Raw genomic sequence first — 13,962 nt, 5'->3', positions numbered from 1 at the left:
CAATGACTATTACTCAGCCATAAGAAAAGATGAAATACTGCCATTTGCAACAACATGGATAGATCTTGAGAATATCATGCTAAGCAAAATAAGTCAGAGAAAAAGCTAAGAACCATATGATTTCACTCATATGTGGGGTATAAAACTAAAAAGAAAGACAAAAAACACGAAAACTCATAAACACGAACAACAGTTTAGTAGTTACCAGAGGGAAATAGGGGAGTGGGAAGATAGAAAAGGGTAAAGAGGGTCACAAATATAGTGATAGAAGGTGATATATCTTTGGATGGTAAACATACAATGCAATACACAGATGATGTATTATTGAATTGTACACTTGAAACCTATATAATTTTATTAACCAATGTCACCTCAAATTTAATAAAAATAAATTTAATTAATTTTTTAAAAAGAATACATAAAGAAGGAAAGAGGGTAGAAGCAATAAAGAGATAATGACAGAGAACTTTCTGAAACTAAAAGCAATCAAGCTATAGACTCAAAAAGCTCTATGTCTATGAAGCAAGACACTTACAAGAAAACCATACCCCAACAAATCAAAGTCAAAATGCCATAAATATAAACAAAAATAACAAAAGAGAAAGTCTTAAAAGTAGCCAATGAAAAATAAGACATTATTCTCAACAAGACTATAAGCTAATACATTACCTTCAACAAGACTAGCAGCTGACTTCAACAGAAAGCCAGAAGACAACGAAACATTTTTAAAATGGAAGATAATGGCCATCAACTTAGATTTCTATACCCAGTGAAAATATTATTCGAAAAAGGTGAAACAGATATTTTCAAACAAAAAATGTAAAAATTCACTGACAGTAGGTAAGCCAGTTATTAAAATACACACTAAAGGAAACTATTCAGAAAGAAGTAAAATTATCCCAGACAGAAATATAGAAATGGAGAAAGAGGTCTAAAAGGGTAAATATAAATAAAAATTGACTGTCCAAAGCCATAATAATAATGTCTTCTAGTTTACAATACATATCAATAAAACAGAGAATAACAATGCAAAAAAAAAAATGGAGTAGGAGTTAAAGTATAAGAACCTGGCATTATTGAGGGAATGGTAAAAGTAGTAAATTGTATAATACTAATAAGTATTCTCCTTGTAATCTCTGGAATAACCAGTAGGTTGAGTGAAATAATATATAACTAACAAGTTAATAGTGGAAAAAAAACAATAAAAATAATTTTGATTATCACAAAAGAAAAACATGAAGGATAAAAAGGATTACGAAACAGATGACTCAAAGAGAAGTCAAAGTGGATGGCAGTGACAAACCCAATTATTCTCAGTAAAAATGTAAATGAACTAAATACTCAAAGACTAAAACTAGATTAAAATAATTAAAATCTGTTTATTTACAAGCAAAGACATCAAAAAATAAGAGAAAAATAGTTTACAAAACCACATATTTCACTTGCAAAAAAACTATAGCATGTACATGTACATACACATACACATGCCTTAGAATATGCTGAAAATATATTAACAGATTTATCCCTAAGATTTTGTGTAATTTTTTTCATAGATTTTCTTGGTAGTTTTTGGTAATTTAACTCTTTTCCAAGGAGCAAGACTCATTTTTATAAAAAACATAGAACTATTTTCAAAGGAATCAGATTACAAAATGATCAGCTCCAACAAAGTGAAAAATAGAAGAATGTGGTCAAGTCTAAAAAATAAAATATGTAAATTTATTTCACACAATAAATTCTACTGGTGAAACTAAGAAATCTTTATAATTACAAATACATTTTAATATCACCATTTCTGATGGGAGACCAAAAATAGCAGGTATGAGCTGGAAATAGTTTTTTCCATTAACTAATGTTTCTCTCATCTGTCTTGGTGCTTCTAAAAAAAATTTGTGAAATTTCTAGTGAACGATGCAAGTTAAAGTTGTAAAATAAAATTTAAGTCCTATTTTAATTTGTGGGTTTTTTACTTTAATTTGTGGGGTTTTCCTAAATAATTTCTAATTTTATTTCTACTGCTATTTGTTTCAACATAGAATAAAAATAGTTACCAGTTTTGTGACTCAAAACTTTACTTAGAAAACTTCCCTAACCCAGCAAAGGAATTAAACACACAAATTCAGGAAGCATAGAGAGCCCAAAACAAGAATTCAAACAGACCCACACCAAGACACATCATAATTAAAAAGCCAAAGGTCAAAGACAGAGAATCTTAAAAAAGCGGCAAGAGAAAGGCAGCTACTCTCTTACAAGGGTACCTCCATAAGAAATCTGCTGATTTTTCAATGGAAATTTTGCATGCCAAAAGGAACTGGCAAGAAATATTCAAAGTTATGAGAAACAAGAATCTGCAACCACAAATACTCTTCCAACAAGGTTTTCGATTAAAATGGAAGGCGAGATAAGTGCTTTCCAGACAGGGAAGAACTTAAGGAATTCATCACCAACAAGCCAGTATTACAAGAAATGTTAAAGGGACTTTTGCAAAAAGGCGGTGGGGGGGGGGGATATGAATAATAAAATGGCAGAAACTATATACCTATCAGTAATCACTTTAAATGTAAATGGAATAAATGCTCCATAGGGTAGCTGAATGGATCAGAAAGCAAGACCCATGCATATGCTGTCTACAAAAGACGCACTTCAGATCAAAGGACACTCACAGACTAAAAGTAAAAGGGTGGAAAAAGATATTTCATGCAAATGGAAATTAAAAAAAGCCGGGGTAGCAAGACTTAAAGTAGACTTTAAAACAAAGGCTATAATAAGAGACAAAGAAGGGCAATTAGATAGTGACAAAGGGGTCAATAAATCAAGAAGACATAACCCCAGTAAACATACGCACCCAACACAGGAGCACCTACACATATAAAGCAATTATTGACTGATATAAAAGGAGAGATCAACGGTAATACACTCATAGTAGGAGACTTTAACATCTCATTGACATCAATGGACAGATCTTCCTGACGAAGAATCAACAAAGAAACAATGGGCCTAAAAGACACACTAGACCAAATGGATTTAATAGGCATTTTCAGAGCAATTTACCCTGAAACAGCAAAATACACACTGTTCACAAGTGCACATGATACATTTTCCAGAATAGACTACCTTAGGACATAAAACAAGTCTCGATATGTTTAAGAAGGCTGAAATCACATTAACTGTCTTCTCCAATCACAATGGTATAAAATTAGAAATTCACTACAAGAAAAAAAAACTGGACTCTACAGCCATGCCACCCTGAACAAGCCTGATCTTATCTGATCTCAGGAGCTAAGCAGGGTCGGGCCTGATTAGTACTTGGATGGGAGACCACCCAGGAAGACCAGGTAGTGTAGGCATAAAAAATAAAAAATAAGGGATTGTAAAATGACAAGATCCTTGCAATCTGTGAAGTCAACCAAGGGCTGCCTCACTTAAAAAATAAAATAAAATAAAGAAAAAAAACTGGAAAATATATAAACACATGGAGGCTAAATAACATGCTACTAAACAATGAATGGGTTGCTAATGAGATCAAGGGAGAAATCAAAAGACACCTAAAGACAAACAAAAATAAAAACACAACAACTCAAAATCTATGGGTCATAGCAAAAGCAGTCCTAACAGGGAAATTCACAGCAATGCAGGCCTACCTCAAGAAATAAGAAAAAGCTCAAACGATCTAACCTTACACTTAAAAGAACTTGAAAAAGAACAGCAAACAAAGCCCAAGGTGAACAGGAGATAATAGAGATCAGAGTAGAAATAAACAAAATAGAGTCTAGAAAAAAACAATACAAAAGATTAATGAAACCAAGAGCTGTTTCTTTGAAAGGATAAATAAAATAGACAAACCCTTAACCAGACTTATCAAGAAAAAAAGAGAACTCAAATAAAATCAAAAATGAAAAAAGAGAACTACAGACTCCACAGAAATAGAAAGGATAGTAAGAAAATACTACTAGCAATTATGAGCAATTATATGCCAACGAATTGGACAATCCGGGAGAAATGGATACATTCCTAGAAACATACAATCAATCTCCCAAGACTGAGTCAAGAAGAAACAGAAAATCTGAACTAACTGGTTACCTCCAAAGAAATCAAATCAATAATCAAAACCTCCCAAAAAACAAAAGTCGTGGACCAGATGGCTTCACAGGTGAATTTTACCAAACATTCAAAGAAGAATTATCACCTATTCTTTTCAAACTATTCCAAAAATTTCAAGAAGAGGGAAGCTCCCTAACTCCTTTTGTGAAGCCACCATTACCTTGATTCCAAAACCAGACAAAGACATTACAAAAAAAACTACAGGTCAATACTGCTTATGAACATTGATGCAAAAATCTCAACAAAATATTAGCAAACCAAATTCAGCAATACATTAAAAATATCGTACACCATGATTGAGCTGGATTTATTCTTGGGATGCAAGGTTGGTACAATATCCTCAAATTAATTAATGTGATACACCACATTAACGAATCAAAAGATAAAAACCATATGATCATATCAATAGATGTGAAAAAAGTGTCTGACAAAATCTAGCATCCACTTATGATAAAAATGCTCAGCAAAGTGGGAATAGAGGGAACATACCTCAACATAATAAAGGCCATAGATGACAAACTTACAGCTAACATCATACTAAATGGAGAAAGGCTAAAAGTATTTCCTTAAAATCAGGAACGAGACAAGGATGCCTGCTTTCACCACTCCTCGACATTGTACTGGAAGTCTTAGCCACAGCATTAAGACAAGAGAAATAAAAAGTATCTGAATTGGAAAGGAAGAAGTAAAACTCTCCTTTTTTGCTGATGACTTGATACTATATATAGAGAACCCTAAAGATTCCACCAAAAACCTGTCAGAACTGATCAATGAATTCCGTAAAGTAGCAGGATACAAAATTAATATTCAGAAGTCAGTGGCATTTTTCTATACCAATGATGAACTTTCAGAAAGAGAAATTAAGTAAACAATCCCATTTACGATTGCATTGAAAATTATAAAATACCTCAGAATCAAATTAACCAAGGAGGTAAAAAGCCTGTTCTCAGAAAATTATGTCATTGAAAAAATAAATTGAAGAAGATACAAACAAATGGAAGCATATACCCTGTTCATGGGTAAGAAGAATCAACATCATTAAAATGGCCATACTACCCAAAGCAATCTATGGATTCAATGCACTCTCTATCAAAATACCAATGGTATTTTTCAGAGAGCTAGAACAAATAATCCTAAACTTTATATGGAACCATATAAGACCCCAAATAGCCACAGTAATCCTGAGAAAGAACAAAGTTGGAGGTATCACATTACCTGATATCAAACTATACTAAGAGGCAACAGTAATCAAGACAGCATGGTACTGGCATAAAAACAGATACATTGATCACTGGAACAGAATAGTAAGCCAAGAAATAAATCCACGAGAAAAAAATCCACGCTCATACACTCACTTAATATATGACAAAATAGGCAAGAATATACAATGAGGTAAAGACAGTCTCTTCAATAAACAGTGCTGGGAAAATTGGACAGATACATGCAAAAAAAAAAAAAGAAGAAGAAGAAGAAACTGGACAATTTCACACCATATACAAGAAAAGACTCAAAACAGATTAGACTTAAATGCAAGACCCAAAAACATAAAACTTTTAGAAGAAAACATAGGCATTAAACTCTCTGATATTGCTAACAGTAATTTCTTTTCAGATATATCTCTTTGGTCAAGGGAAACAAAATAAAAAATAAACAAAAGGGACTACATCAAAAACTAAAATGTTTTTGTACAGCAAAGGACACCATCAACAAAACAAAAAGACAACCAAGAGAAGATATTCGCTTATGATACATCTGATAAGTGGTTAACAATCAAAATATATAAAGAACTCATACAACTCAACAAGAAAATAAAAACTCCAATTAAAAAATGGGCAGAAGACGTGAACAGACATTTCTCCAAAGAGAAAATACAGATGGCCAATAGACATATGAAAAGATGCTCACGGTCACTAATCATCAGAGAAATGCAAATTAAAACCACAATGAGATATCACCTCACACCTGTCAGAATGGCTACCATCAATAAATCAGAGAACAGAAACACAAAGGATGATGAGCATGCAGAGAAAAGGGAACCCTCATTCACTGATGGAGGGATTGCAAATTAGTACAGCTACTATGAAAAACAGTCTGGAAATTTCTCAAAAAATTAAAGATGGATATTTCTTTTGACTCAGCAACTGCACTTCTGGGTGTTTATCCAAAGAAAACCAAAACGATAATTCCTAAAGATCTATGCACCCAGATGTTCATGGCAGCACAATTTACAATAGCCAAGATATAGAAGCAACCTAAATGCCTATCAATAGATGACTGAATAAAGAAATTATGGTTAATTTGCACAATGGAATATTACTCAGCCCTTACCAATGACATGGATGGACCTAAAGGTTATTACGCTGAGTGAAATAAGTCAGAAAAAGATAAATACCATGATTTCACTTAAATGTGGAATCTAAGGAACAAAATAACAAATTAATCAAAAACAAACTCACAAATATAGAGGACAATCTTGTGATAGCCAGAGGGGAAGGCGGATGAGGGGGCTTGGAAAAGGGGTGAAGGGCTAAAGAAATAAAAATCAGCAGTTGATAGATGGTCACAGGGATGGGGAGCATAGCATAAGGAATGCAGATCATTTTATAAAACTCCATAAATGTCTAACCAATGTACTGTATACTTGAAACTAATAAAATTTTAAAAGATATATATCATATGGCTTCTATAAAATGGCCTATGATTTTGCTTAATTCACATCTAAAAAAAACTTTACTTAGCAAAAGGATTTCAAAAAAATACATACAATACCATGCATACTGAAAACATGTTCTAGTAACTATTTTATTATTCTAAATCACATAAAAGGTCAATTACCCCCAAATTCTCCATGTAAATACAAAATTCTAAGCAACTTATTTCAATACATTTAAATTGGGACACAACCCCCCAAACAGAACAAAAAGTTAAGAGCTAGGTTTGGTGCACACTATGAAAGTAACAAAACAGAATAACTACTAACATTTACTGAACACTTAACTATGTGATATTCATAATTTTAAGTAATTTGCATGTACTATCTAATCTAATCCTCAGATATTTTGAACTAGAATTATCTGCATTTTATAAATGAGAAACTGAGTTAATATTTGTCCAAGGTCATATAAGCAGTTAGAGCCAGAATTTGAATGTCAAGCAAGCTAACTACAGAGCCCTACACTCTTAATCACCACAACATACTATAAGTAATAAGACCTTGTTAAAGTAGTTTGAGGTCTCTGTTATTTTTAAGAATAAATAATAATGTTTTATTAAAAAAAAAAACAGGATATTTTAACGATCTCGTCATGTTACTGAGAATAAACATAAGAAATAAACATCTAAAACCTTATTTTCATGACAAAAGTAAAAGGCAGTCATTTTCAAAATATTCATAAAAAGCTGACAAAATGTGTAAATTCCAAAAACAGACAACAGGAGACATAGTAAAACTACTGCATTAAATTTTAAGATCATATCTATTTTCTCTTGAAAACAGTTTAACCTGGAGGATGCAGATACCTAGTGAATAAAATGTCACAGAAATCATGCATAAAGCTAACTAATGACAATTCTTTGGGTGATAAAGGAGTCTTTCTTGATATTTGATTTTCTTTTTAGGAAAGTGTTTTTGGAGCAATCAAAAAAACTCTGTTGAATTTAAACTATTGCAAAAAATGTTATAGCTCAAATTTTAATTGTGACTGTGGACTGCTTCATAGTCTCCTACCCTATTTAGAAGGCTTGTTCAAGAGTATTGCTATCCAAATGATTTACACTCATAAAATGCAAAGTTAACTTAATTCAAAGTAAAACATGCCTTAGAAAGAAAATACACCATTTAAAAAATCTTAGATTCATGTTTATGGATCATTATTAGATAATTTATTACATAATTATGGCATATTTTTTCAATTAGCACAAAATTTGTTTAATCTGGATAGTGATACAAATTCAGCAACATTCTACTTGAATTCTAATTCTTTTGAATACTAACCTTTTGTAATTTTTTTAAAGTTATCAACTACATGATTACTAATGCTGTCACTTCTAAAAGTGGTACTATTTTAAAAATTGAAAATTTAAGTGTCCAACAGAAAAAGACCTGTAAATAATTATACAAACATAGATAAGAATACCACATAGCTATTAAAAATAATCATGGTGCAGAAAAATATTGACATAAAAATGTTCAAAATTCACTGTTAAGTGAATAGTTTGCACTACAATAGATGCATTTGAGCCAATTTTGTAACATAATATGTCTACAAGTGTACATATACTTGGATAATGGCTAAACAAAATGTAGGAAGATACTGCAGAAGGTTAACAATAGCATCTCTCCAATGTTGGATTGCCAGTGTTATTTTAATTCATGCTTTTTTGTGTTCTCTAAGTTCTCTACATTAGGAATCCACAATTTTTGTAACTGGAGTGGGGGGGGGAAGAGATTAGGAAAGAATTAAAGAAACTATTTATATTAAAGCCATATTTTGTAAATTCTTAGCTAGGCATAGGGTTTAATCCTCATTGGTACAACTCCCATTTGTTTTTTCTAAACACAAAACCTTTGAACATGAATAAACCTGTATTTTCATCTTCCATTATTTTGGGTAAGAATTAAAATTTTAAGTGCCTGATTAAATTTAAGTACCTGATTAAAAACTTATTATAAAAAATTTTTGTTGTATTACATGACCTTTATTAATGCAAAAATGAAAATATTTCTTAAAAATAAAAGGTAAATCACATTTAAACAGTATCTTATAAAAGTCAAAAGCAATTCATAAAAATTTGTTTTACAAGTGATTTCTTTCTGTAGATTTCTAAGACTAAAATAAGCAGAATTACATCTTTGTATACATACCCCTAAAACAGTAACTCAGAATTGACATACTTATGAGGATGAATTGAGGTTAATTTAAGATTTGCATATTTGAAACTATGGAGAAAAACAAGAACATCTTATCCACCTAATTTATGAAAATAATAAAGCTATAAAAATGACTAACAAATGGTTGTAAAGCAACCTATAAATATAAATGCCATTATAATAATTATAGTCAATTAGTAAGATTTAATTGTTCTGACACAAGTATTCTATAAATAATTCATACTACTCCATCTAGAATTTTAGACTCAGAAATGGAGAAAATTCAGTGTTCACTAATACAATGCCTACAAGAAACCACACTTAAATTTTTTTTTGTTTGTCTTACTGGATGCATCTGCAAAGAACGGGAAGGAAATAGACACAAATAATAAAAGGTATTTTGCTATAATGTTGAACTTTGGCTTTGACCATGTTTGCTTTGTTTAAAATATTTTATATGAAATAAATACTTTATTTGACACAGTACTAGAAGTTAAAATGTAGAGAGGCTTCATTAAATATGTGCTTTGAAGAAGGAAATGTGATTGGAAGAAACTATTTACTTTTAATACTAACACTGCCTGGCATAGATAGTAAACAATAGTTGACTGACAGAAGTAAATTCTCTAATTTAGTATTTCTAACAATCCTGACATCTAAGAAAAGCTGTTTTATAATTACCAAATAAAACATTAAATGGCTCTTTCCAGTGAGAAAGAGTAAAAACAAGTAAAAAAACAACTATCAATTAGTCTCATAAATGCCTGCTAAAGAATGCAACTTAACTCCTTACTTCCTTACTCGTTAAGAGCTAATATTTGAGCTTTCTAAATTTGTCCTATCCTTTTTTTTCCAATTAAACATTCAGCATTATTTCATGTTAGTTTCAGATGTACAGCACAGGGGTTAAACATTTATCTAATTTATGATTGATTCCCTAATTCATCTAGTACCCACCTGGCACTATACATAGTTATTACGATATTATGGACTATATTCCCTATGCTGTATGTACCTCAAATCCCTGTGACTGTCCTACCCTCTATTTAAAAAGTTGAGAGATACACTCTTTCTCCAAATCCCATTTCTGCACAAATAAAAAGCTGGAAATAATCTCACCCTACAAACCTTATGTTTTTTTTCCTAGAATCTATCATAATTTATCCTGTGTTACAATCATTATGTCCATGCTCATTTAACCATACTAGATTTCAAACCCACTGAGATCAAGGTCAAACATATCCATCTTTCTATGTACCTCACATAGCTTAGTAAAGAGTCTTAATTATACTCTTAACTTTTTGCCGACTCTATCACCTAAAAAAATTAAGGCTTGGGAATTCGTTGCAGCCCGGTTTAAAAAGGAAAAACAAAAAACCTCTTGAAACTGTGAGAAATGTAGCCGCAGGGTGATTAAGAGGTGGACTGGGGGTGTGCATACTACTCGTCTGCAGTCAGTTAAGCACAAACCAGATTAAAAGACTGCCTTCTCTCTTTTTCCCTTCAATGGCTGGATTCCATCCAAGTCAATCAATGTCTCCTAAAGACAAAGTTTGCCTCAGTTCACTTCTGAGGACCTGGAGAGGATGATGTAATCTAGGGAGCTTTCTAGTGGTCTGCAAGTACAGGAGAATAAAATCTAAGTTTAACCTGTGAGCTACTGACCAGGTGAAAACTCTAGAATGTGGACTCCAGAATCCTCTAAAAAGCCATGAAATTCAAGTCTTTCTACTGAATTCAATCTATATCAGATAAAGCTCATACCAGTGGGAACTCATTGCAAAATCTGTAAATGTATCCCAAACAAAATGACCCCTCACAAGTGAAAAGATGAGCATGTCCTAAGGTGTAAATTATATGTTAAACTTTCTTATATACTCTAAATCATTTCCCTGTCCTGTTGGTAACAACATAGCCCACAGTAGAGACAAATAGGCAGAGCAGATGATCAATCAAGACAATTCAGTTTTCAAGACTGAAGTCTTTTCAACCATATAGTAAAAAATATAGAAGGTTCTACAACCATATTAACAGCTGTTACATCTAGGGAGAGATGGGAAACAGAAGTGTGCAAAGGAAGTTTTCACTTATCATATACAGTATTGTTTTAATTTTTCAAGAGTATTAATTTACTTCTGTAATTTAAAAAAATAATTTTAAGTAAAATTTTGAAATGTCAATTCTCTTTTTTAAAAAAATTAAATAGACCCACATGGAATTCAAAGGAAAAATATATGCCATTTTGCAAAAATTTGGCCACTAGAGACTTATAGATCAAAACAGAAATAACACAATTCTATCCTATAAAATAAAAAACGAATATTGGTAACAGGACAAAAATGTCATAGCAATTGTCTGTCACCCACTAGTCAAAACTCACTCCTTTGATTATGTATTAGCCACCAGAGGGAGTTTGAGTACTCTCCCCCCAAATTACATTCACTTTAACAACTTTTCAAATTTAACCTAACTTAAAAAGTTAGACTGGCAGAGCTAAAAAAAAAAAAAAATCTTAATACAATGTTTACAGCAATCAGTAAGTCATTAAAAAAAAGTTTTTTGCACCAACAAAACTCAGTTTTAATTTTTCATAAAACACACAATTTCATTGGGGTTCATGTCTGATTTCTTTGAGAAAAAAGTTTTCCATTCTGGAAAGCAAACTACCTAGACAATTAATTCTATTATCGTTTCAATGCACTGCTCATATTCTCCAACTGTTCGTCATGACTTTAGAGTTAAAAAAAGGAAAAGTAAAATTTTATGCAACTCTGACTCCTGAAAAAAGAGGAAAGGGGGGATAAACTATAATCTGAAAACAGCATAATTCAGCCATAAAGCTAAATGTAAGTAATGTCATTATATTCTTTAGCAAAACATAATATGACTAAACATCTTTAAAAATTAAATCTGTGACTTAAGCATCTTAAAAATGAATGTATGAACAGCCAAACTTATCCTAAACTTTCAATTCTGGCTCATTTTTCTAGAAAATATTAAGAGAAATATTGAAAATGACCAAAATCACCATAAACTAGGGGAAACAAGCGGACAGCCAAAACTACAGAGCAAATTATTTCAAAAGGCAATAATCTGGTTATGAGTCCATAATACAGTCCCAAATATTTTTAAAACAGTGTACACCTCATTTCTCACTCTCCCCTCACCAGGCTACTATTTCACCCTCTCCCTCATCCTTACTAGTTTTCTAGTATCTTCCCAGAGTCCCCTTATACACAGAAAAGTAAACACAAATTCATATTCATATTCCACCCCTCCTTAACATATAAAGTAGCTCATCATTCACACAGTCCTACACCTTGCTTTTTTTTCACTTTATAACTCACTTTGGAGATCTTTTCATGTCAGTACACAAAAAGCTTCCTCATTCTTTTTCACAGCTGATTATAACTAGTTCTATCACAGCTTTCATCTACCTTCTTTAGGCTAACCTCCAATGACAATATATTCAGTCAACTACTTAACACTTGAGTTAGTTTCTTTCCCTCAACAAGATTTTAAAACAAACCAGATTTGAGGTGCCCCAAAGGATAACTTTCAGAGAAAACAACTCATTATCTAAACTATATCCTTTTTAGAACGTTTGTTTTTCAACCAGGTAGAGGAAAAACAGTCTACAATTTTCTCCTCTCATCATTTAATAAAACAAAGCTACAAATTAGAATGCAATCTTCGGATGAAATTACCTGTTTTTGATTTGAGGGATCAGCATAATAGTCAAATCAACAATGACTTTCTTTATTTCTTGTGCTTTTCTTTCACTGTAAAAGAAAACAATAGTTAAAAAAAAAAAAAAAAGGCTAAAAAGCCTTAAAGTAGCCCAGTGGCATTCTAATAACAGGAAACCACCACCTGATTCGATCTTTCATCTGCCAGGTCAGAGGCCGAGGCTCTTCTCTTTCGGGATTCTGCTTACTATTATCAACAAGGACGACTTTCACACCGGCAAAAACACACTCCAGAATATAAGCTTCGCGGCGCTACGTGTTGGAAATTACACTCCAGGGGCCAGAGAGCCTGAACCAGCTACCTAGACTCCGGCTTCGCAGGCGGAAAGGGATCTAGGAAACGCAGCCGGCGGCAGTGACAGTGAGCTGGGGAGGCGCGGGTTCACGGAAGAAAAATCTGGCGTCGCGCGGAGAGCCCTCGAACCCGCACAGTCGCCCCAGCCGGACGCACGGAGCCGCGCACTCCCCAGGGACCGAGCCACGGAACCACGACCACTAACGGAACCAGACCACCGGCGGCCGGGCCGCCGTTCCAACCGCGGACTGCAGCGCGCGGGTCGGGTGCCGGGAGGGCGGGGGTTCCCCGGAGGAGCTGGCCGCCCCGGCGCCCCATTGGGCGCCGCTCCAAACGTGCCCAAGTTGTGACAGGAATAAAGTGGGTCACAAGGCCTAGCGGGTCCCCAGCAACAGCCCTTTCAGCACCAGTCTCCCGCTTTCCTGGCCGCTCTGCCGCAGGAATCGGCCACAACCCCGGGGCGAGCACCAGCCACCCGGCCCTCCCGTGCACCCCAAACCCGCCCCTGCCCCGCAGGTAACCCTAGCTGCCCCGGAGGGGCCCTCAGCCGGGGCGGGCCTCCGCCCCAACTCCCAGGAAAAGACATACTACGGCCACAGTGAAAACTTGGGCTTCAGCTCCCGCCTTCCTCTCCCTTGGCCGCCGCCCCCAGCCCCACACACACGCCGCCCCTCGCTCCCTCCCTTACCCTGCGCCCTCACCGTGTGGCTTGTGGCGGCTCCTTCTTCCCTCCCCCACCCTGGAGTCTGGCTGCGACGACTCGGAACCACTAACTCGGCTGCGTCCAGGAGACACTGCGAATCCCAGCGCAAGCAGCACCTGGAGCTGTGAGTGGCGCCCCCAACCCACCCCCCAAAAATTCACCGCTCCTGCCGCCCGTTCCTCCTGCCCCTCCTTTCCCTTCCCCTCCTCCACCGGCTCCGGGAGCACGCATGCGCTGCCGAGGC

At 34.6% G+C, this 13,962-nt stretch overlaps 1 protein-coding gene and 1 pseudogene across 13 annotated transcripts in view; one reads left to right on the top strand and one right to left on the bottom strand.

Annotated features, from left to right (window-relative positions):
• The window catches only part of CLOCK (clock circadian regulator), a 102,367-nt gene that overhangs the window by 87,766 nt on the left and 639 nt on the right, over nt 1-13,962 (bottom strand). For 7 of the 13 annotated variants that reach the window (XM_036227930.1, XM_036227921.1, XM_036227918.1 and 4 more), the window contains exon 2: nt 12,679-12,753. The gene's annotated coding sequence lies outside the window, so the exon portion shown is untranslated. Of the gene's footprint in view, nt 1-12,678; nt 12,754-12,844; nt 13,212-13,716; nt 13,913-13,962 lie in introns of those variants that run through there. The other 6 variants (XM_036227923.1, XM_036227919.1, XM_036227925.1 and 3 more) reach the window with 2 other exon arrangements.
• Nucleotides 3,229-3,347, top strand: LOC118608954 (annotated as a pseudogene).

The sequence above is a fragment of the Rousettus aegyptiacus genome, unplaced genomic scaffold (assembly GCF_014176215.1).
Source record: "Rousettus aegyptiacus isolate mRouAeg1 unplaced genomic scaffold, mRouAeg1.p scaffold_m13_p_10, whole genome shotgun sequence".
Taxonomy (NCBI): Eukaryota; Metazoa; Chordata; class Mammalia; order Chiroptera; family Pteropodidae; genus Rousettus; species Rousettus aegyptiacus.
This window is presented reverse-complemented; position numbering and strand designations above follow the sequence as displayed.